The sequence below is a fragment of the Tympanuchus pallidicinctus genome, unplaced genomic scaffold (assembly GCF_026119805.1).
Source record: "Tympanuchus pallidicinctus isolate F22 unplaced genomic scaffold, pur_lepc_1.0 scaffold20, whole genome shotgun sequence".
Lineage (NCBI taxonomy): Eukaryota > Metazoa > Chordata > Aves > Galliformes > Phasianidae > Tympanuchus > Tympanuchus pallidicinctus.
The window spans coordinates 8,957,032-8,978,836 of record NW_026294722.1 but is presented as its reverse complement, the minus strand read 5'-3'; the positions used below and the strand labels follow the sequence as shown (position 1 = coordinate 8,978,836).

The window sequence follows — 21,805 nt, the reverse complement described above, 5'->3', positions numbered from 1 at the left end:
TCCTTCACAATGCTGTTTCATTATATTGCTCTTTGCAGCAATACAGAATAACAAAACTGGGGATATAGTTCAACTTTGACTTGTACTACAGCAACATTTCTATTACTGTAATGTAAATGACTATACCAGTTGTCCCAGTGGTGTTAAATTCATCAAATTCCAGATTCACTGCAGCTTTCTCTTCCCTGCTCCTTGGTAGAGACATACCACACTTTACCAGGTTCTGAATGTGTTTGTGCTACCACTTTCTGTCATTAACTGCCCAACAGAGGGCAGAGGGAGCCTTCATTTCAACTTCCCTTTAGAGGAGGACTGCCAACATTTGCATAAGAGATTGGTATGATCAAACTGGTTCCGTTTGGAGGAGTAAGGGTAGTCCAAGGGTTAAAAGAAGGCTATGTCTATGTTGCAAGGATCCTAGAAATTATTTACTTGAGAACATGCTATCTATACAGCCACTGCAAGCATGAACTGGAGCAAAAGTGAACTAGTATGAAGAGACATTTGAACTAATTTTACCTCTTAACTATTATTTTCACTATTCCCCCAACAAGGGAAAAAATGTCAGGTTTTGTTTCTCTGGGGAACCTGATAAACAAGAGTCTGGTTCAGTCCCTGGGATCCTGGGACTCTGGGTTGGTGGTAAGACAATGCAACGTCATCTCCTGCCTCCAAGTCATAGCGAGCATGAGCACAACAAGAACTGAGGACTAAGCCCTAAGCCTCGTAGAGCAAGTTTAACCAAGTAAATTCCCCCTTAAACCAGTCTGGGAAATTCCAAACACTGCATGTGGTATGTTAATGGCATGCGATGGGACTGGTACAGCAAGCCTCCTGCCCTTCCTGTTCCTCACCTGAAGTCTGTAATTCAGCTGCCCAGTTACTTCATGCTTACTGAGCATATAAAAAAGGCTGGGTAAAATAAATAGAGTGAAAGAGTGAGACTATTACTAGCAGGAGATAGCTAAAATCTTTTCCTGTTAGTTTCCCTGTAGTCCAAGACCAGAGCTTTTGTTCACATTTTCTTACTTAGAAGTGTAATGCTGCAGCTCCAAGGGACAAACAGACTTAGTGAGACACATCACATGATGTCTTCCTCAAGGGAATTTATAGCTTGGGATGTTTTGTAATTTTTAGTGGAGAGCATTTGGGTGTCCTGGTAAAAGGGGCTATATAAAGAAGATACACAGTCCTGAAAGTGAAAAAAATTTTAAAAATGGAGAATAGAACAGTGGAAAAAAAGTTTATTGGCTTTATTTGGCTTTGGCTCAAACCCCAGTTATTTCAATTGTAGTTTCTTCCTTTGTGTTAGCTTTGATATTACATAGCTTTCTATCAGCACCTGTTCTGCTCTGAAACACAAGCTAATTTATACCAGAACAATTTGCAAGGAGGTAAACAGTCAGGGAATGATTCAGTCTTTCTGTTGTAAATAATAAGCAACTGTACAAATGAGGGTGGGTCTCAGGGTGGGACAGGAGTAAACTTTGGGCCCGAAGTTTAAAAAACACTTCTTACAGAGCCTGGCAGAAGCAGGTATCCTACTCCTGAAATGGAGTAAAAGCATGTGTTCCTAGACGTAGGGTCTGGAAAACAAGGCCGAAGCAAGGACTGAAGGGCTGCCTCTGGATCCTGTAAACCTGCAGTGCCATTTCACCACTGATCCAGCTGAACTTCAGGCTGCTTGCAAGACCTCTGTGAGGACAAGAGCAGGGCAAAGTTTCCAAACAAAGAACACACAGTAAGCTGTGGTGATTCTGCCCCTCTGCTCTGTTCTCATGAAACACCATCTGGAGCACTGTCCAGTTCTGGGGCCCCCAACACAAGAAGGACGTGGAGCTGTGCGAGCAGGTCCAGAGGAGCGCCATGGAGCTGATCAGAGCGCTGGAGCACCTCTCCTCTTTAGCCTGGAGAAGAGAAGGCTCTTCTTCGGGAGACCTTATAGCAGCCTTCCAGTACCTGAAGGGGCCTGCAGGAAAGCTGGGGAGGACCTCCTTATAATGGCATGTAGTTAATAGGACAAGGGGAAATGGCTCTAAAGTGAAAGAGGGCAGATTTAGATTAGATATCAGGAAGAAATTCCTGATATCTGGGAACAGGTTGCCCAGCAAGGTTGGGGATGCCCTCCCCCAGAGGTGTTCAAGGTCAGGCTGGATGGGCTGTGAGCAGCCTGGCCTATAGGGAGGTGTCCCTGCCTATAGCAGTGGGTTGGAACGAGGTGATCTTAAGAGTCCCTTCCAACCCAAACCTATGAAACTATGAATCATAGAAACTATGATTCTATGATTCATTCCATGATTCTAAGTTTCACACGTCCCAGCACCACCATGCCCTATCTTTTCCCAAAAAATCCCCAGCAAATTTATAGTATAATGTTCTTCAGTCCCAGGAAAAATTCACATTCATCCTTCTGTGTGGGAAGACAGTAACAATCTTCCCAGTACCTCGTCCTTCCTTTAAAACATTCATATATCTTGACTGTGTCATTTCCTTTCCCAAGACAGCTAATCACTTCCTCCTGGTTCTCTGATTATGCACTGGAGAGCAATTGAATGATAAAGTAATTAAATAGCCACATGTCTTTGTTTTTAATTAGATTACTTGGAAGTAATAACAGTGCTTTGCCAACCTTGAAGGTTTTGTTCATTCTTTCTCCAGTTAGCAGGAACTAATTGATATTTTCCTACTGATATTTTTCTAAATCCCAGTCAAAGTAATCAATACGGATTTTAAAGGTAGTTAGAATTATACATGCTCTATCACCATACTTCTATGTTCATGAGTGAAAACAACTGATTATAAAACAGCGCAAAAATAATATCTTTTTAAGGATGATAATTTCAAAATAAGTTTGATCTTAAATTATAAATCACTCTCTGCAGCAATTATCCAGCTAACACAAGAAGACTTGTTTTTAAGATGACTTGCTTCATAGTTGTTTACAAAGTACTTTGAAATCCAGTTGTAAAAAAAATGTTGTGAAAATGAAATATTCGTACACTTACAAGTCATCAGCTTCACAAAACCTTAAGTCAGGCAGAAGTGTTAAGCCGTTATTAAAGATTTAAAATAGCTTAGCAGCTAATGGAAGTTGATGACATTTGATGACTACTGAACAGTCATTGTGTGATATTTGCTTGGGGCTGTGTCTAGCCCAGAACAGGTAAGTGTTCACACCATCAGAATTGCTTCCATGGTCACCGTGGGCCCTTCAGTACCAGGACTGGCTTTTTGTTGTTGAATTGTACAGTGTTAGTGAAGTCCTAAATGAAGGTGGATAAAATCTCAAGAAACTCAACAAAGATAAATGCAACTGGTCCAAGACAGTCTTGCCTCTGGAAGGGAGTAACTCCAATTCAGCAGGACACAGGGGGCAAGTACTTGGAACACAATTTGCTGGAAGAGGTGCTGGGGTCACTTCTAACACTGAATTAATCTGCATTTGCTGCGCCATTCTGGTGTTAAATCATTATTCAGTGTTGGTATAGCAGTTCACAGAAAGGCTATGATTTTTAACAGGGAAAATTATGAAAGAGTTTGAATGGGAAGATTTCACGACATTCATCTTGTCCTGGAAGCATAAAATAATCAGTAATCTGTGCACCTGGAATGCATTCTGTTTATGAATTTTACAGGTAACACCAGTGGAACTTGACTTCAAGCATCAAAAGCTGGAAAAAAAAAAGACTGGGGTTGCTGATGCTGAATAACATTTTTATTCCCAATGCAAGTTACAAATGGAGGAAAAAAATTTTAACAGGAGAAATTACAGGGTGTCTCTGAAAAGCAATATTGAGTGTCATTAATCTGCTTTAGCAACCTTTACCTTGAAAGCCTAAAAGATAAAAACAGAGATTGCAAATAGCCACGCTCCCCCGGTGATACATGCACGTCTGTTGCATTGGATAGGAGTCACACTGTGTGTGCTTGGAGCAGCACTCCTTCCTGAAAACGCCAACCTAACACTACAAACTTAGCTCCCATGGCCAGGGTAAAGGGTCACAAGGCACCTACACTTTTGGGATACCACAGGCAGTCTGCAAAAACAATGTAATAAACAGCTGTGAGATAGAAGAAGCACACCACAAAGGAAACCCAGCTAAGCAGATGTGGAACTCCAGATAAAGCCAGCCTGAGCCTTACTGTCCTGGGGCAGCTTTCTGTACTGTGATGATGGAGAAGAGATGACTGCTTTTGGGTGGGGTGCACAAGGCAGAATCTTATGCTAACAGGATGGTGGGCACTGATATGGGTGCCATCCTGCTGAAGGCCAGCTGCCTGCTGGCCTTGACCTCACCTACAGGAATGCTGACGTGGCTCTGGTGCGTGAGCTGCCCTGTGGGCATTTGTGTGTGACCTGGGGACGGCTTCAGAGCCCAACAGTTTTAAGAAAACTAAAATCCGCTCTTCTAAAGAAGTCATTTCACTAAAATATTAGCAGGGCCTTTCTACACTTGGAGAATTAAGGAGTCTTTTCTCCGATTTCATAGCCTGGAAACTGCACCTTCATACCCCACTGTCAAATGAGGCCAAGCGCTGTTATTTCTACACGTTTGGTTGTGTTACAGGCACCTTGGTAATGAAAAAGAAGTCACTTCAAACAACAACAAAAAAGGCTTTATTAAGATTAATATCAAAATCTTAAGTGTTTGTCGTGGATGCATTAAAAACGAACAAAAAAACCCCTTTAATCCCGTCTCAAAGCCACAACCAGCGAGCCGCCAACACGGCCTCACCGACAGCAGCGCTTCTTGCGGCCGCGCGCGGCACGACCCGCCCCGCCAGGCGACTACCCCCCCCCCCCGGCAGCAGTGCGCACGCGCAGCTCCCCGCGCGGGGCACGCCGGGACTTGTAGTGGCGGCTCGGCCGCCGTGGCTCCGGCGACTCCGCGCGCGCGCAGATCGCGCCCGACTTTGGAAAGTCGCTGCCTCAGGTTGGGCTCGGACCGGCTGCCATCTTGGCCGAGGGACGGAGGAGCTGCTACGCCGCCGCGCCCGGTGAGAGGAGCGGGCTCGACGGGAGGGGCGGAGGCTTCGGGAATGGGCAGGGATCGGACCCCGCGGGGCGGCGCGGCGGCTCCGTCGTTCTCCTCGGCTCCGGCCGGGCGAGGCGGCACAGGCGAGGGGCGCGGGGACCCCGCGGGCGTAGGCCAGGCCGCCCTGGGGGCTTCGGCTCCGCCTAGCAGCCCTGCCCCGCCGGGCCGAGCCGGGGCTGGGCACGGCTGTTGGCGTCGCTCCGCGCCCCGCGGAGGCGGTCCCGGGACCTCCGGCCCGTCTGCGGGGCCGCCCGGCTCCCGCCCGCGTCCTCCGGCGCTGCGCGCTTCCCTCCCGCTCGGCCCCGCCGTCCTTCCCACGCTCCCTGCAACCGGGACCGGCCGCTCCGCCTTTTGGGGCCCCGGATCGCACCCGGTCCGGGCGCCGCTTCCCGGCGGCCGTTCCGCCGGCGATCCCTTCCCTTCGCGTTCGGCCCCGTCCCGTGTCTCGGCCGGGGTTCGCCGCTTTGTTTCACGCAGGTACAGCCGTGCCGTGAAGCGGCGTTTCCCAGCACGAGTGTGCTTGGACGTGTGCGTGCCCTCTTGCTGGTGCCGCCGCTTTATTTTGGAAACAAGGGTGAGTTTTGGCTGTTAAGTCTCCTGCTTCCTGGTAGGGGTCTGTGACCTTGTGTGGCAGTAGTAAATACGGGTGTGAACGCCTTTATTAGATCAGCTCTGGCATCCAGGAGCTCAACTTGTTGTGATAGGTGTCATTTGTGATGTTAAATTGATAAACAAGCTTAGTATCGAAGTGTGATGTGGGGAGAGAAAACCAAGTGTAGCAGTCAGGCCATCTGTTGTCATTTGCGTGGCATTCTTTACCCTCGAAGCTTCAGAAAACATCCCCAGAAAAGCTAACTTTTATAGCTCAGGTAGGATAGAAAAAACCAGAAGCAGAGTTCTCTTTTTGAAACGTTTTTTTCTGTGTCTTTTTTTTTTTTTTTTAATCTCTGCTCCCGTATCCTTTTTGCAGAGAAGGAGGAGAAATGTGAACTGGTATTCCTGAGAAGACAGTATTGAGAGACTACTGGCTGGCAGTAGGTCCAGCTATTGCTTGCTTGAATTGACCCAAACAAGTCGTGGATAATAGGAATGAAACATCAGCTGCAATCTGACATTAGCTCCCAGGGCTTTATTGCCTTTAAAACATCTTGTTTGAAGAACAAATTTTAATTCTTTTCTTTCTTCTTACAGTGAAAGTCCAAAGCAGTTCTAATTTAATTGCAGTTATATTACTCTTAGCTGCACCACTTGAATCTGAACTTGGTCTACTATACGTTCTTAGTTGTGGTTTGACTGACTGCTTTAATCACTATTTTGAATGTTTTCACCTCCAAGTGATCATCAGAGCAATATGCAGCATTCTAATCTGAAGTGAATTTTCTTGTATTTAAGAATGTATTTAAGAAAGAACTGTTGCCATATGTGTAAGAGGTGATGTTGCAGTGGAAAATAACTGAGACTTCTGAGTGCTAACTTTGAAAGCTTCTTACAGATTAAACAGTTATTTTGGGTCTTAAGAGAGATTGAGAGATTATTCATATGAATTTATTAGTTAACGGACATACACTCATTTTCTTCACTCTGTTTTTATTCCTGTTGTAGAGTTAAAGGTGTTTTTGTTGGTTTTTTTTTTTTTTGTGATGAGCCATTTCCTGAAGCACAAAGTTGTTTTGTTTCTTTGGTTGTATGTTTCAAAATAGCTTGTGAGAGTGAACTGCAGAGCTGATAAGCAGATAGGAAGGCAGGTATTAGAGCAGCCTGGTGCTTCTCTTGGAGAGCCGACCTTTGTCATTGTTTCTAAAAAAACTTGCATTAAGACTGCTTGAAAATGGTGTTAAGTGAGGCTGAAAAAATGTTTGATCTGTTTTGTAGCATGTGCAGGAGTTTGGTAACTTAATGGCATCATCATTATCAGTGGCAGCATCTAAACAAATATCTTCTGTAAATGTGAGCGAAACAAAGCAGTAAACGTGCTAACTGCTGGTAAAATGCTTTCTGTGTTGCAGCAAAAACAATGCAATTTCTCCTTAAAGTTCAGGGAAAAGATGTCTCTGGGGTTAAAGCAGGAGGGAAACCTTGCGGAGCGCAGCGCTGAAGGTGTGCTGCCACTGATGCTGCTTCAGCCTTTCTGTTTGGCTGTCCAGTTGTGTTCATTCAGTGTGATAATTTCTGTCGTTCTGCTCTGTGTGTAACTGGAGGAACTCCTTTGCGCCCTCACAGTTAAGGAGAGCATGAACGTGCATGCATGACTAGGAGGAGAGCACTTGCCTGGGTTGATTTCAGCAACTGTACTTTGTGTGCTTTGAGGTGAGCGCTCACCTCAGAAGAGGAAGCAGACAAGCTGGGATTACAGCCTTGCTTGGGAGGATTGTTTGGCTAGATGGTTACTTTTTACTGTCTCACAAATTGAGCATTTTTAATGGTTTTAGGCAGTCAGCTGGTTTGCATTCTTGGGCTGTGGTATGGCTGGTAGCAGAGCTAATTCTGTGCCTCTGTTTTGAGGAGGGAGTGGTAGTTTTTCTTCATCCCTTTTGTATGAGAAATGAAGCAGTAAGGACCTGAGCGTTCTGCAAGTGATTGGCTTTCAGCTTTTACTTCTTCGGGCAGAGTTGCTGCAGCTGAGGGATTGATCTCTTTCTTCATCAGAATTGCAAATTACACTTTATAGAAATGAAAATAATGCGACAGACTGGGAGAGAGCATTTTAAAGTAACCAAGGCCCTGTTTCTTATGACCGCCTTTTAAGTTATGCCTGGAATTTCTGCTTCTACTACAGTGGGACATTGAACAAACTTCCTGATAAACACCAAGGATTTTTTCCCTCCTCTGAGGAAACACGATCCTAGCAGTTGTTACATTGGTTATTCAAATCTTTTTTCATTTAAAAAAAAAATATGGTCTGGCAGAACGTTAGTATGCTATTCCCTTTTAAAAAACATTTTATGACAGTCCTCCCGTTTAGGAACTGATAATGCCTGCCTTCCGCCCACCTGCCTGAGCTATTCTAAACTGCTCCTGGAAGATGCCTATTGTTTCAGTCATGAGCAGCAGTGCTTACATGTATGCATGTAGATTGCTGATTTTCAAGTTCAGAGCCTGAGTTTAAGTGGTGGTGTGGCTGAGCAGAAGAGGCCTATTTCCTTCAGGTGGGTCATTGAAGTGTTGCTGTGTGAAACCCTGTTTCTTACTGAGCAAAGAGAATGTTAAGTGACATCTTTTCTGGGACTGGGCAGATCTCGGGCATTAGGCTGGGCGGGTTATTGGGACTCTTGAGGAGGTTTTTGATATTGACCTCTGTAAAATCTTTATCGTCTCTGCTTACCTTGATTTATAGATGCAGGTTTTTGTCAGGGAGTGTATTTTTTTCTCTCCTAGCATTAGCTAGATAGCTGGTAATCTTTGAACTTTAATACAAAGAGAAAGAAAAATCAGGTCAGGTTTAAGAGACCCTGAATAAAGGAAGACAGCATAAAGACATAATTGACACTCTGATTTATTCATTACATCATGAAATGGAAAGCGATTTGCAGTGAAATATTCATGAGGAGTGCAAGTTTGTAACAGGGAGCACGTTCGTTCACTTAAATAAGACAGGCTGTTTGATTTCTCTGAATCAAGTTTGATGTGGTTGTGATGGGCCTCCTGTCCGTGAGGCCCTTCGTGCACTCTGCAGGATTACCTCAGAATGACGTGAAGCATTTGCTGCCTTCTGCAGCTTTGCTCCTTCCACTACAGTGGAAGATGTGAAGGAAGACTGAGCAGAGCTGAAAACACAAACAGTGGATTGTTAATTTTTAACATGCTTTTGGTCAGCATCCATCCCTGGTACCTGCTCCTATCCCCAAACGTTTGCTATCTTTTAATTATATATTAATACTCGTTACTCTTGCTCGACAGTTAGAGCAGTCAGATCTCCAAATGGTGATTTCTCCACTGCAGGTCTCATGCCCGTTTATATCACAGAATCACACAATGGCCAGCATTGGAGGGGACCTCAAGGATCAGGAATCTCCAACCCCGCTGCCACACTCAGGGCCACCAACCTCCCCATTTCATACCAGCCCAGGCTGCCCAGGGCCCCATCCAACCTGGCCTTGAACACCTCCAGGGATGGACGGGGCATCACAGCCTCTCTGGGCAGCTGTTCCAGCACCTCACCACTCTGTAAAGAATTTCTCCCCGATATCCAACCTCAATCTTCCCTCCCTCAACTTCAAACCATGTCCCCTTGTCCTGCTGTTATCTACCCTTTCCAAGAGTTGATTCCCCTCCTGTTTGTAGGCTCCCTTTAAATCCCTTTGGTTGGATTGAGATCTATTGCTCCAAGTGGGTCATTTGTACTTTTCTGATGCTGTAATTTTTGCTCTGCCAGTGCCATGAATTATTCTTCTCTTGATTTATTTGCAGCACAGCTAGATGGAGTGAGTTCTTTGTAAGGATGCCTTTGTTTTCATGTTTTCTTACTTGTCAGGGCCTGAAGTAATTACTGTTGTGTCACTGATGAAGTTCTCTTCCTATGGACCTCTATAGAACTCTTCTCTTTCTCTGGGCAGCCTGGCCTGGTGGTTGGTGACCCTGCACACAGTGAGGGGTTGAGACCAGATGATTATTGTGGTCCTTTTCAACCCAGGCCATTCTGTGATGCCGTGGCTTGCTCTCTCAGGTGTGCATGTAGCTGTATTTTCTGCTACTGTGACTGTACCGTTTCAGAGTCTGGATTAAAAATTAATGATTAATACATTACAAAATGCTCATAAGGCAATAACATATTTAGTTTGGTCTTTAACCCAACCACCAGCTTACATGAAAGTGGTGACTTGCTTATTTTCACTGATTTTACCTGAAGTTGAACTTCTTCCCTTGGCTGTTAAGGTGGCGGCTCCTGGATGAGGAAGGCAAAGTAACTTTGCTGTGTGAAGGAGTGCGGAAAAGAAAAAGAAAATTGAAGACAACAAGTTAGCGTGGCACTCACTTGTGTGTTGTCTCAGGACAGCAGGGCCATTTCTTTTCTAAACGTGCCATGGTTGGTGAAGCATGTGTGCTGTCAGGCATGATGTCTTCAAAGACGCTTCTTGTTCCAGCTGTCGGAAGGGAGCAGGAGTGATGAGGGAAATGCCAAAGGTTTAGGAAAAAAAAACTGGACTACCTCGTCCAACACTGAACAAAAGTTTCTGTAGCTGTCCGACCCAAATTGCTGCCGCGTGTTTTCAGTTTTTCACACTGTCTTAATTAGAGATTAATGGCGATGTGTGACGTTTCTAACTCCAACTTAAAGTGTCCATCACCTGAAGTTGTAGAGGAAGTCTTATAATCAGCAGGCATTACTTGGCATACTTGACTTTCTGCTTGTTAAATTGAGTTTACCAGAAAGGCAGTAAAATATCGGTTTTGAATGCTACTTAAGTGTTCACACAATGAGGTGAGGTTTGTATAACGATGTAAAGGTTGCCTATGGAATACAGTGAAATAATACAGTACTTATCTGTGTGAAATAAGTGCAAATATTTGTCTTTTGCAAGTGCAGCATGCACTATATATTACAGTGAGCAATTTCCATAAAAGTGCTGCACTTGTTAAACATTTGCCTGAACCAGATCTGGCTCACGTCAATGAATAAGCTGTCACAAGACGGAGGTTTTCTCTTTATTCCTCTTTTTGTGCACCCGTTGAATCAGAGTATTTATTTAACCCCTGTTCTGACATCTGGATTGGACGCGTGCATTGGCTCTGTGGAGACCTGTTGATGTTGCTGGTGGTTTATTTGGGCATTCTCCAAAGTGTAAAGGTTTGAAATAGAGTCCTGTGGGATGTGTGTAGCGTGTTGGTGCATTTTCCTTCGCCCTCCAGGAGACCCTCAGAACTACAAGGTTTCTATGGCATTAGTGACAATTTGGGAGTTATTAATGCAAAGGATGATGTGTGAGGAAAATCTCATCTTCCTTTCTGTCTGGGATATGAACGTCTGAATAAAAACATGACTCTTTTGCTGGTGTTATTAGAGGCTGCAGTCTCTAATAACTGTAATGCTGAGTGTGGAAGGTACCCACAGAAGGAAACAGTGCAGGAGCTGGGAGGGCAGGGAGACTGCAGGCACTAATAGGGGTGGGATCTATTGGGATACAGATCCAGTTGTCCACAGTAGGAATTTATTTCCTTTTTGGAATTTCACTTCAGATTTTTAAAGTAGCAAATTCTGTTTTATATTTTTGCTAGTTCGTGCCTTGTAAATAAAAGCAGTAAGATCAGCTTTGTGCATTATGAAGCAAATACAGAGTGTCTTAAAATTGAAGTCACACCTCCTCAGATGACTGGAGTTTGAATCTGGAAGAATGCTTTGTTGGGTAAAAAGATGATTATGTGGCATTGTAACCCAGTTGGGACAAAAAGCTTTTTGTTTTGCCTCTGATGCATGGAAAGGTGAGCTGTGAAGGGCATAGCATATGAAGTGTGTTCATGCTGAAGTGTACTTCACATTTAGAATATTTTGCTGTGGAATATCTTAAAAACAACACATAAAAATGAAAACGAAACAAAACAAGCCACCAAAGTATTTTGTTGTTTTCAGGGATCCTGGGCTTTTTTCTTTCTTTATTTCTCAACAGGATTCACCGAGTTGAAGCAGGTAAGTGTTGGCCTAGCAATAGGATTGGCGCAAGAATGGGACAGAAGAGGGGAGTGCAGGGGAAGGAGCCCCTCTCTGCTCACATGATAACTGTGGGAGCTGCATCCTCATCGCTCTGACACTGCGGTTCCTCTAATTCATGGAGAAATTGCAGTTTTAGGAGGCACTTCTAAGCTTCTTCACAGTTATTTATGTTGTATCCCTATAGCGTGGTGATTGATTCCCTTTAAATTGGAAGATACCATTAGTGTTTGTTAGCATAGGTCTTGGGCTGCTGTTTAAATATATATTTGTCGGTTCTTCTTGTGAAAAATCTAGGCTGTGATGACTGAAACATTCAGCTTTTTTATTTATTACTGAATTGATTACTTAAATATCTCAGCTTCTACAGACTCCTGTGTAGCCCAGGATTTTGAAAGAGTTATCTGCTTTATTTTTTGATGGCTTCAGAGCAGCCCCACAAAAAAGACGATTTAGACGGGAGTGCTGGCAGTACTGAAGTGATGGTGCAGTTCTCAGCTGCCGCCTTAGAGTTTGTTTTATTTTTCAGGGAGGCAGGAGCTGGGATGTAGCAAACAGTTACATTTTGGAGATGTGGCCTTGGGATGGTTGTGTTGGTTCTTTCATCTTATCTGGACAGTGGCAAAGCTTCCTAGGAAGCAGGCAGCAGGTGTCTGTTGCAGCTAAGTAGCAAGAATAGGATTCTTTCAGAACTCAAGGTTTTACTTGCATCTGTCTTTAAAAAAAAAAGAATTTCCGCTCCCTCAGCGTTTGCTTAAATCTTCTCAGAATTTGTAAAGAATTTTCATCTCCTTTCCATCTCCTGATTTGTGTGCTTTGTGCTTCAGACTGGAGAGTCACAGCCTTTGTTTCTATCTGGCACTGGATTTAGTCTGTAGAAATATTATTTCATGTTGTTGCAAATAGTAGATTTCTAGTCTCTTTAGTTGATTATAACGCTTCAGAATGTTGAACGATGCAGCTTTACAATGCGCATGCACTGTGGTAGCCAGCTGAGTGGCTGCAGGAGGACACTCTGGTTGTTGCAGCTCAGTTTCTCAGGAGGCCCTGCATCCTGCTCCATCTCATTTGCTGGAGCACTTAAAGGCAGAAGTGACAGAACTTTCTTATTCGGGAGATTTCAAATAATCAGCAAATTTCAGATTTGCCATTATGTCGGTGGTGGTAGAGAGTGATTCATCATTTCTTTGATCTTTGCCTGGTACAAATGCAGATCTATGCAGACGGTTTTGATTCAGTGCATTGCTCGGATACCTACAGTGGTGATCTGTTCAGCAAGGGAGTTGATGGCAGGCGATACTGCTTGCCCTGATGTTTCTCCTGAAGCCTCCGTGGCCCTTGTTACCAAGTTATTGAGAGCAAATAAGCTGAGGCATATCTGGGCCTCTCTTTGCTACTGTATGCCCAGACAGATACCTTCACATGTGGTGCTCTTCATTAAAATCCACAGAATTGTATAGAGAAACCCTAAAGCCAGCTGCTGTGAAGTGTGCTGTGCAGGTTTGTGCAGAACATACCAATGTTAATCTAAACAGGAATGTTTGCAACCTGCTTTATGCTATTAAGAAGACAGCCTGCTGTGTTTGAGTCCTTCAAGCAGCAGGATGTAGTTTGGATTCTGGGTTTATAGACACGAGTTTACAACAGCCTTTAAAAAAAAAAAAACCCTACTTTTTAAAGCTATTATAAGTTTTCATACTTAGTAATGATTCCAGGTAAGAGCATAATTCAATGGTCATATTTGTTTTTTTTTTTTTTTTAATCACTCTCCAGGAGTTAAAACCTTCATGTAGGTTTGTTTGAATAAGGAAGTGTGTGAACCAGTGATAATTACCATTTGCCAATGGTAATGTTATGATGCTGAGAATGGGGCAGGGAAATACATGGAAACAAGCACTGAGCTGTAAACAAGAAAAGTGAACAGCTGGAGGTTACAGAATCCTCTGTAGATGCTGCCTTCAGCTGTAAATAACTGAATGCATAACTGCTTCTAAAGCAGCTGGTTTAAAAGGTGCACGGTAAGTTGTGAAACAAAAGGTGGTGGTCTTGGATTTTGTTTTACTGTGAGAGTTCATTATAAAGAGATCTTTTATAATATTTGGATTAATATTTATATTACAAATACATTCTAAATAGCTGTAGTACCCAAAAAAAAAAAAGTTTTCTTCTGATGCCAAGTCACAGAACAACCTGTCAAAATGCTTTGAGCTCTGTTAGAGCAGAGATGCTCCAGCACACCAACTAACTGCCATTGCATGTCTGCATCCAGCTCTGCGTTCAGCAGTGTTCTAAAGTCTGCTCGTGAGGGTTAATCATTTCATCCTTTTCACTGAATAATAGCTGTAGTCTAACTGCAGTGTTGACTTGGATTCAGTACTTCTGTAACGAGGCGGGGTTGGTAAGTGTACATACTGGAAACTGTGAAATGAGTGAAAGTTCCATTGTAACCATGAGGCTAGACTGCTAGAGGAGCACTTTGATGTGAATTGGTCAACATAGTGTGCAGCTGGATTATACCTCCCTCAATGTATTACCAGTATGCAACAGTGGGAGTTTTGGCAGCATAGTTTTGATGTTTTTGCTGTCAGAAATGAAACTGCATTACCATTTTTTCCCTCAAAGATTTGGATTAATTTATATGGATACCTAAGGTGAACTTTTAGAAACTGTTAGAAGATCAATGCCCTGTGAGTGAATTTGCAACCCAAATTAGTCGCACCTGGGAATTTTTTATGCTAATTAGAGTAATTAATTTGATTGAAATTGCTGGAGAGTTTGGAACACAGGCACTGTAGATTCATGAAAGAAATGCAGAGCAAGATATGGATTAACAGTCCAGATTGGCTCAGGAAAGTTATCACAGTGTGAATTAAAAATGAAGGAAATTCTGAAAGGTGCAATCAGTTGGGTGCCTGCCAACAAAGTAAAATACCTCCGAGTAAACAGAGAATCAGCCGTGATACCAAATCACTTCTCCATCTCTGATGTAACGTAAGCAGTGGAGGAATGCCACAGGTTCCAAGACAGTTAGAAGTGAAGGTTTTATGAGGTTTCTTATCAGTGCAAAAGAAAATTTAAATAACCCAGGAACACAGTGTGCGTGTGAAGTGTACAGCTGCATTCTTTCCATGGGGACAATGGAACTTGGCCTTGATTTTTGCATGTTTTTCAGTCTCACAGTACATGATTGTTGTTAATTGAACCTTCTGAACTCTTTGGTATGTTCTTGGGCATTTTGTGGAAGGCTAACTTGAACTGCTTCGTTTTGTTCTTTCTCATGTTGATCAGCAAAAAGGTAAATGAAAGTGGTTTCTGAAAGTGAGAATAAGCACCTCGGGTGGGCCTATGCACTGCATTTGAACACAGGCCTTGTGAAAAGCTGGAGAAACTAAAGTAGATCACAGAGCCATAGAATATCGCGAGTTGGAAGGGACCTACAAGGGTCACCAAGTCCGACCCAGCCCCACACAGCAGCACCCCGACCCAAACCCTACGGCTGAGCTTGGTGTCCCAGTGCTCCCTGAGCCCCAGCAGCTCAGGCCGTGCTGCTGCCTGGCAGCCTGTGCCACAGGCTCTCCCCTGACAGCTCTGTGCTGTTCCCCCGGGCCCAGTGACACTCAAGATTACCAAATCACAGGACTCTGCCTGCTTAGTTATGCACACTGTGCCTTTCTATTCAGACTGATAAAACATAAGCTGTCATCTATTACTGGTCACTGAAAGTGAACCTCAACTGAAGGGAGAAGGGGGAAAAAAAACCATCTCGATAAATGCCTCTGTAGGGGAGGAGTCAGAGAGACACCTATAGAGAACAAGCAGGAAGAACGGGACAGGTGCAGAGGGAATTATTGAGTTTATTTTAGGGAATTTGAAGAATCGCAGAACAATTGAGACTTCAGGAGACTCGTGGAGATCATTTAGTCCAAACCCATCCGCTTAGAGTGACGTGGAACAGATTGCTGACTGTTGTGTTTGGTCAGGGTTGAAGCTTCTCTGAGGATGAAGACTTAACCACATCACAGTTAATAAATAAATTACTCTCCCCTGTGTTTAGTTGGAATTTCCTGTATTTTAATTTGTTCCCATTGTTGTCCTGTTACTGAACACCACTGGCAAGAGTCTGGCTTCATCTTTGCCCTCACCACCCCCTGCAGATGCTTATGCATCTGCACCATTCCATTACTAGGTTTAACAAAGCCTGCTCACAGCTGCCCCTCACCTCATAGGTTCCCAGCCCTTCTCCATCTATGTGGCCCTTAGCTGGGCTCACTGCAGTCCATCTGTTTGTCTCTCGATTTGGGGAGCTTGGCAGCAGGCTCACTACTGATGTGTTCTCACCAGTGCTGACTGCAGGGGAAAGAGCACCTCCCTCATCATGCTAGCAGTGCTCTTAATATTGCCCAGCGTGCTGGTGCTCTTTGCTGCAAGAGAGCCCTGCTATTTCATGTTCAGTGACACCAGTGTTTTCTGCAGTGCTGCATTCCAGCCAGCTGGCTCCCAGCCTTTATTTGTGCATGGGTTTATTCTAGGTGTAGAATTTTGTGCTTCCTATTGCTGAATTTCTTGAAGCTTCTATCTGCTCACTTCTCTAGCCGAGGTTCTCCCTAGGTCCCTCTGAGAGGCAGTAGTGCACCTGGTGTGTTAGCCACTTCCTGACTTTTTACCATCAGCATGTTTGCTGGGAGTGTGCTCGGTCCTGTTGTCCAGAAAATGAATTAAGTTAAATGGTGTCGGTCAAGACTGACCTCTAGCTGGACTCAATGCCACGGATTGCAGCCTTTTGGGTGTCACAGTGCTGCCAGTTTTAAGCCCACCCCACAGTCATCTAAACCTGTTCACTGTCAGTCTATGTATGCGGATGTTACAGGTGGCATTGTCAAAAACTTTTCTAAAGTCGAGGTAATCTGCATTCACTGCTGCCCTTACCCACAAAGCCAGTCATCCTGTTAGAGACGCCTGCTAGGCTGCTCCAACGTGATTTCCCTGTTCCTTCCTTGTCCTTAATCTGTTTGGAAGTGGCTCCCGTAAGCATTTTTTCCCTGACCTTCCCAGGGACTGCGTTGAGGCAGACCAGCCCGTGATGTTCTGGTTCCTCCTCCTCACTCTTTTTGAAGACGAGTTATGTTTGCTTTCTTTTCAGTCTCCAGGATCCTTTGGGGAATGGGGGAGTCACTCTGCTTCTATGAGGGTTGCTCCAAAAGTAATGCATCCTATTATATGATTAGCATAGAATGGTTTGGGTTGGAAGGGACCCCATAATGTCACCTCGTTCCAACCCCCTGCTGTAGGCAGGGACACTTCCCTCCAGTCCAGGTTGCTCACAGCCCCATCCAGCCTGGCCTTTGGTGCTTCCAGGGAGGGGGCATCCACAACCTCTCTGGACAACCTGTTCCAGTGTCTCACCAACCTCGCAGCAAAGAATTTCTTCCTAATATCTAATCTAAATCTGCCCTCTTCTAGTTTTAAACTGTTTTTCTGTATCCTGTTGCTAAATATCCTTATGAAAAGTCCCTCCCCAGCTTTTCTGTATGCCCCCTTCAGGTACTGGAAGGTTGCTGTAAGGTCTCCTCCGAGCCTTCTCTTCTCTAGGCTGCAGATCCCCATTCTTTCAACCTGTCCTTTTAAAGGAGCTGCTCCAGCTCTCTGATCACCGTGGAGGCCCTCCTCTGGCCGTGCTCCATGTTCTTGTGCTGGGGCTCCGTGATGATGGCAGTTGAGGTCAAACCTTCCCTCCAGTGTTCTGTTCTGTCTGGTTGTGGTGCGGCAGATGGCAGCAGAGGGGCAGCCTGATGTGGAAATGCGGATGAAGCGAAGGTGTGTCTCTGAATTCCTCTATGCAGAAAAAAAATGGCACCCATTCACATCCACTGATATTTGCTGAAGGTTTATAGAGACCAAGCAATGGGTGTGAGCACAGAGGTGGTAGGTGGTGTGTTTCTGCACTGGCAACAGCAGTGTGAAAGACAAGCTGCATTCCTGATGATCATGCAGTAGAAGTCTTTAAGAAAAGCAACAGGCTGAAAATAACCCCCTATGGATGAAAACACTGCATGGATTTGTATTAATAAAGGATACAGGGAAACTCAGAGCATTAGGTGCTAAGGGAATAGCTCTGACCTTTACTAAACCCAGAATTATTTTTGGAAAGCTGTGCTTCAGAAAGGGTTAGCTTGGAAGCTGTTCTCAGTCTTTTAGTTGAGATCCAGATGAAATGAATGTACAAATTTATATTGGAAAAATGACCTTAAATATAAGTAGTAAATATAACACATTCTGAGGAACGTGTCCTTAAGCAACTTGATGTTTTAGTTCTATGTGAGCCTCCTGTTTCTCCTCATATGTTTTAGTAGCAGTATGAAGGGATACGTGAAAGGCTGAAACATTAGGAATGTAAGGCATTCATTCCCATTTCATAGAATCATAGAATCACCAAGGTTGGAAAAGACCTAAAAGATCATCCAATAGTTCACCTATTCCCAGTAGCTCCCACTAAACCATGTCCCTCAACACAACATCCAGCCTTTCCTTGCACACCCCCAGGCTCGATGACTCCACCACCTCCCTGGGCATCCGTTCCAGTGCCTGACCACCCTTTCTGAGAAGTAATACTTCCTGATGTCCATATGTGCCATCGCTAAATAAGATACACATTTATATAAGACCCCTGAGCAGCTCACTGTGCTGTTGTGGCATCTGGAAACTTGCATTTCTCTTGAGATTGCACAGTTACAGCTTCCATCTCACTACTAGGTTAGAGGACTGATTTAGTAACGTTTCTATACTGCTGAGCAGCCTGGTCTAGCTTTGAAGCTGGCCCTGTTTGGGAGGGTGTTGGAGTGGATGACCTCCAGAGTTCCTCCGCAGCCTAAATCGTTCTGTGGTACTATAAAAACATTTGGGTGGAAATCAAAGTGATTCAGAGAAGTATGTTCTAAGTTAGCCTCTTTCCGTAGCATATTTTTATTTACGTTGTTTTCAGGTAATTTTTAGATAGTGTTTTCGTTTTAAAAAATCATAATATTAGAAAACAAAAGTGTAAGTAGGCAGGTTCTGAGAGATAAGGTATGGATGCTGCTCGATGGTTTTTCAGACTGTTCAGGAATGTCTGGGCCTAAAACCAAGTAAACTTGTCTTTGCTGCCATTGGGAAGTGTTTGTGCAAGGCTTTGTACTGCTGCTTTAAAGGCACTGACTGTGCTGCATATGTTGTCTTCCTGTCCATAATTTTCTGGGCACATAACTGGCAAAATTTTGTTTCCTATTGCATATTCTTAAAAGTGTTTTTGAGCTCTTTTGTGTGGTTTATGTGAAATAACATTTTATCCTTGAAGATCTTTATTTTAAACATTGAAGTGCTGATCTCTGTATTTTCTGGCTGTTCATAGTGACTTCTTTCCAGTAAAATTGTTAAAACCATGAGAAGACATATAAGAGAGGTGATGTGATGCAATCATCAGTTAATAGACTTAAAGGAAGAAAATTGCTTAAAGAGGGAAAAATAACTTAGTTTTGCCTTAATATTTTTGCTCTGGGTGATCACATTAAGATTTAATTGCTCCAAGTGATAATGAATTAAATGGGTAAGTAGCTTATGGCCTGTAGGTTCGTGTGACCATGTCTTCTTGCCACTGTGTCATGCAAATAAAGCAGTGATGAACGGAGGCCTCCGGATGAATTCTTTCCTAGCAAAAGGCAGGAGAAGACTGAGTAAAGTTCTTCAGAAAAACTGTTTTCAGTACTTTGAAGGTAAGGTCCAAAATAACTTCGTGCTGACACTAGTGTTAGTGCTTGGCTGAGTTACTCAAGGCTGGGATTTGCTTTGTAGGAGGAAGTGCTGAGCCTCTGAGCCAACTGCAGCTTAAAGCTAATTGCAGGGCAGAATGAGATTGTATAGGGCAGTTAATGCGGGCTATTGCTGCTTTTGGAAACTTGTGTTTTGTAATTATCTGGAACTTCTTCAGTGCTTTCTTTGATGCTCAAAGTTGTCATTTGCTATGAAGTTTATTTAAAGTAGCGTCAAGAAATGTAACTGTAGAGTTACCAAACAGTTGTCTGTATTTCTTGTCGGGTTCCAGTCTTAGGAGAACTGTAAGCAAGGCTGTATGCTGTAGAACAAAGTGGTTATGAAACAGTGGCAGTCCAAAGCCAGCCCCAGTACTTTCTGCTTCTTGTGCCTGGCAGTGTGAGATGCTGCCATGTCCTTGGCTTTGTGCAGCACTGCCCAGCAATAACTAAAACATCAGTGTGTTATCACCTGCAGGTGATAAATCCAAAACATAGCTCTGTAGCATTAGCTGTAAAGAAAATTAACTCAATTCGGGCCAAAAGCCGCACAGCTGGTCAGTTTGCTGCAGGGGTTAAGTGACTGCTTGCAGCTGTCTGGGCGCACTGACTGCTTTTTCCCAGGGAAAACTATCAGAGTTGCTGCTGGAAAGTGGTGTTTATACTTTCTAGATATCTCTGGGTTAGAAACTGGAAATAATGCTATTTTAAATTAAGAAATAAGAAAATGCTGTGTCCGTTCTGTTGATGCACATCTGTAGATGATATTGTGATTCACTTTGTAACTGTCTTCCACTCGGAGGAAGGATGTCTGTGTAGTGATAGTCCTGGTTTATTTTGAGAGCTGCATTTCCACAGATCTCCATATAGGAGATGGTTCGCAGTGCATGGAAGTGGAAGAATTAAAAGGGAAAATTTTTGTAATTTCTATAAGGTGTGAGAGTTCTGATTGTTAGGACTTGATCGACGCCTTTTCGTCGTATTTGTAATAACAGCCTACAGAAAACTGGGGAAGTTGAGATGAACTCAGTGATTTGGAGGAGCCTTCTTGCAAAGGAAAGACACTGCTTGTTCTGACAGCCTGGTTTCCTGCGTGCAGTTGGTGACCTCCAGCTCTGGATCCTTCAGCTCTTCAGTACAGCAGCTCTGGCACTGTCAGTTGGTGGGCGTCAGCCATGAGTTTAATTTTGATGTTGGAAGCAGAACTTCCTTTAAACCACGCTGAAAAGTCTATGATGCAACAAAACGGCATACGCTTATGGTAGACCAGCTGCTGTGGAGACAGATTAGGGGCTAAATTTTATTACTCATCCTTGCTAAGTTAAATAAAAATGTGCTGTGGTCATATGCTTAGAGATTTTGTTTCTCCGTAAAGTGAAGTCAACAAACAATAACTTAAAAATCTTGATGTAGAGAGTAGGCTTACTCAGAATGGCTTTGCCGATCATGAAATGGTTAAAAGATCAAAAACCCTTACAGAAATGTTACTTTGCACAGGTGTAACCAGCCCGCAATAGCACTTAGTACTCTAAGACTGAAAAGGACTGGGTTGGGTGCCAGACCCCGTGAGCGAACAGCAGGGTGTCTTGCTGTGTGAGTAGCCGGGTGGCTGCTTACTTTCCATCCAGAAGCTGTAATTTTGCTCTGGTTGTGCGCTAACACCGACAAATTGTCCTGAAACCTCATCATGGAAGTGTTAAGAAGAGATTTAGTTTTGAGTCAATGCAGTTGGTCAATGCAGTTTTGAGTCAATGCAGTTTGAGTCAATGTGTTGGTGCTGTATTATTACAAAAATCTTATTTGAAAGAGTTTAAAAAGCCGATGTGAGTTACTAAAAGCCACGATCCGTAAAACACAGGAGTTAATGTCCAGTTAATAACAGTAACTCCAGCATAGCATAATGGTCTGGTTTTTTTTTTTCAATTTTTGATAGTCAGAAAGGTACCATTTCATCACCCCTTCCTCAGCCTTGCTGGGAGCAGTTTGGTACTCTCTACTGCGGGTTACTGGGCTTGCCAAGCTGAATATATGTTGTTGTCCAGCTATGATATTTAGGACCCAGCTGCTGTAAGAGTTGCTTTTTCTGAGATTGCACAAAGGAACCAGTTTTAGTTTAGTGGTTTGCATATATGAATGATTGTTTCTCCCTCAAGTGGATTGTCCCATGTCAAGAAAACAGCTGAAATAAAAATAGATTTGTTTTCACAAATGGTTTTAATTATCTTTGCAGCTCTCTGCAGTGGCTTTCTTTTTTCTGCCAGGGTTTTTGGACTCGAGCAAAAGTTTGACTCAAGTCAAACATGTACATGTTCATACACACTTGTCTGTTGTTTTTCCTTTCCACT

The 21,805-nt window shown here is 43.7% G+C and overlaps 1 protein-coding gene across 4 annotated transcripts in view; it reads left to right on the top strand.

Annotated features, from left to right (window-relative positions):
* Nucleotides 1-4,868: 4,868 nt before the first annotated feature.
* The window catches only part of ITCH (itchy E3 ubiquitin protein ligase), a 63,833-nt gene continuing 46,896 nt past the window's right edge, over nucleotides 4,869-21,805 (top strand). For 2 of the 4 annotated variants that reach the window (XR_008207015.1, XM_052684115.1), the window contains exon 1: nucleotides 4,869-4,998. The gene's annotated coding sequence lies outside the window, so the exon portion shown is untranslated. Of the gene's footprint in view, nucleotides 4,999-8,163; nucleotides 8,183-21,805 lie in introns of those variants that run through there. The other 2 variants (XM_052684113.1, XM_052684114.1) reach the window with 2 other exon arrangements.